At 40.6% G+C, this 2,956-nt stretch overlaps 1 protein-coding gene across 2 annotated transcripts in view; it reads right to left on the bottom strand.

Annotated features, from left to right (window-relative positions):
* The window catches only part of GJC1 (gap junction protein gamma 1), a 30,430-nt gene that overhangs the window by 5,310 nt on the left and 22,164 nt on the right, over window positions 1-2,956 (bottom strand). For both annotated transcript variants that reach the window (XM_017549364.2, XM_037746013.1), the window contains one exon: window positions 306-381. The gene's annotated coding sequence lies outside the window, so the exon portion shown is untranslated. The remainder of the gene's footprint in view (window positions 1-305; window positions 382-2,956) is intronic.

Genomic DNA, 2,956 nt, shown 5'->3' with positions numbered 1-2,956 from the left:
AAAAAAAAAAAAAAAAAAAAAAAAAAAAAAAAAAAGATTGGTAAACAACTTTGAGGACATTAAATCCAATCAACAGCAAATCCACTTAGAATAGCACTTTAAAGGATAGTTTCATTCTGAGATTCCCAGATCTACAGCCGGGATCCAGGTAAAAATCACCTAAATTGTATATAAAATCCCCAATAGAGCCCCAACTTTACAAAGTAGACTTAACTTTTAACTTGTCCTCCTCCCTCTCCCAGTTTACTACTGAAGATTACAGATGATTCGTCAGTACCACCAAAGTTTAAATACATACACTTTACCTGTTGTCCAGAATTTCTGTTACCCAAAATTTTCTTAGAGAAATGATGTTTTCCTTGCAATTTTTCCAGATTCCCTCTGGAAAGGAAAAAGAAAACAGCAGGTCATAAGCTTCCTCCCATAGAAAACAATGAATCACTAAAATGCCATTTTCAGAAAGTTTTTCTATGTACCATAAAAATCAATGAAAATAAAATGGAAACAGGCTTGAGTTTGAATACCAGTTTTCTCCTCCCCATACAGGTGGTAGGAGAAACTATGTAACCAAGCCCAAAGATTCTTAAGTCATCAGTCTAAGAAAATACAACAGGAAGATGAGTCATTAGTAAAAATATGAAGCAGATGAACTCTGGCACCTACAGGAAAAAGCCAAAGCAGGAGAATCTCAGCAAATTGAAACCAAGTGGGTCACTAAAGGCCTTGCAAGAACCTTCACCCTGTCCGCTCTATTCCCTGAAGCAGCCAATACCTCTCTTGGGGGGGATCTGAGCAGCTAACTAGGAGCAAGCTGTTTAGCTGAAACACCCAACAGCTGGCTCTCAGTCACAGGCACACCTGTCTCCATAGGAGGTGATTTACAGATACAACTGCTCATAAAAAGTCACAGAAAGAAAACACCTGCATCTGTACTGGATTAAACAGCAAAACAGAAAAATGTTCAAGATGAATTACTGCTCATTATCAAGTTCTGGCAACTCTGCATAGCTATGGCCAAATGTCATCCATAAGGCGCCAACATTTAGCAAATATATTTAAAACAATTCCTGAATGTTATGTGTTTACCGTAACTTAATTAAAAAGGTGCTTTGTTTTGTTGTTTAAAGATACAGAAAAAAAAACCTGAACAATTTCCAAAGGACCAATGGGAAAAAAAAAAGTGCAGGCATCTACAAAACACGCAGGCGTGAAGCCGAAGAAGGATTTACACATAAGCCTGGGAAATATAGTGAGATCTTATCTTTCCAAATTAAAAAAAAAAAAAAAATTAGCCAGGCACACACACACAGCCTGGGAGTTGGAGGTTGAAGTGAGCTGAGATCACGCCAGTGTACTTCAGCCTTGGTGAAAGAGCAAGACTCTGTCTCAAAAAAAGAATCCATCTGGGCATGGTGGCTAACACTTGTAATCTCAGCACTTTGGGAGGCCAAGGCAGGAGGATAACTTGAACCTGGGAGCTTGAGGCTGCAGTGAGCTATGATCATACTACTGCATTTCAGCCTGGGCGAGAGGGAGACCCTGTCTCTAACATAATAGGATTTCAAGTGCAGCTTCCGTATCTAGCCCTGTTTTCCAACTGAGCTAACCATACTACTACTTTTCTCATTGAATACACAAGTTATAAAATCTCAAAACAAGAAGTAAACAATATGAAATCTTTTTATTTTTTATTTTTATTTTTTTGAGCTGGAGACTCACTCTGTCGCCCAGGCTGGAGTGCAGTGGCGTGATCTTGGCTCTGCCTCCCTGGTTGAAGCGATTCTCTTGCCTCAGGCACCTGCCACCACAACCGGCTAATTTTTGTATTTTTCATAGAGACAGGGTTTCACCATGTTGGCCAGGCTGATCACGAACTCCTGACCTTAAGTGATCTGCCTGCCTTGGCCTCCCAAAGTGCTGGGATTACAGGCGTGAGCCACTGTGCCCAGCCAATAATATAAAATCTTTAAATGGTGATATAAGCCAGGTTTCCAACACAGAACTCCATAATGATTCTCATTCACAAATTCTCAGCAGGTTCAGATTTTCCCCAAAGCCTGAAATTTCTATCTGTTCCAATAAACCAAAATTATGAAAATACAATTAGTTAGAAAACTAATCTGCTATATCTCCATCCACAAAGATAAATGTGTATAATTTAAATAATTATTGTTATGCAAGAATTCCTCCACAGCTGAGCTTTTCAATATAGTAATATTTTCTTGGTGGGAAGAACTGGTGATAAATCCCTCAGAGCTTATGTAAGTTCTAAAGCAGCCATTTTAACACATCCACTACTAAGTACTGTATACTGGTTAAGCTGAAGACATAGAAAATGCTGAAACCTTACAGCCTGGTTTTCCATAAACATTCATAAGGGCCACAGAGTATGGATACTCTATACCCACACTCTGAAGTCTTTGGAATGAGTATTGCTACAGTCTACGCTCTCGACCACAAAATGTTGGGGATATCCAAAACAACCAGGGGTTTTCTCCACAAAACTCCCTGGAGATCTGCAGAGGAACTCCTCCTAACCCCAGGTCTTCTGCACTGATCAGTGCATGTGTGGGGAGGAGGGGGAATCTGGATGCCTGATCCTCTCTATACTGGATGTACATCAATTAATTTCTTTTCTTTTTTTTTTTGAGACAGGGTCTCTTACTCTGTTGCCCACACTGGAGTACAGTGGTGCAGACACGGCTCACTGCAGCCTTGACCTCCTGTGCTGAAGTGAACCTTCCACCTTGGCCCCCTGCAGTAGAGCTGGGACTACAGGTGTACACCATCATGCCTGGCTAATTTTTGTCGACATGAGGTTTCGCCATGTTGCCCAGGCTGGTCTTAAGCCTCAGAGCTTAATTAACCTGCCTGCCTCCGCCTCCCAAAGTGTTGGGATAACAGGTGTGAGCTACTACACTCAGCCAATATAATTCCTTTTTTTTTTTTTTTTTTT

The sequence above is a fragment of the Cebus imitator genome, unplaced genomic scaffold, assembly GCF_001604975.1.
Source record: "Cebus imitator isolate Cc_AM_T3 unplaced genomic scaffold, Cebus_imitator-1.0 Scaffold217, whole genome shotgun sequence".
Lineage (NCBI taxonomy): Eukaryota > Metazoa > Chordata > Mammalia > Primates > Cebidae > Cebus > Cebus imitator.
This window is presented reverse-complemented; position numbering and strand designations above follow the sequence as displayed.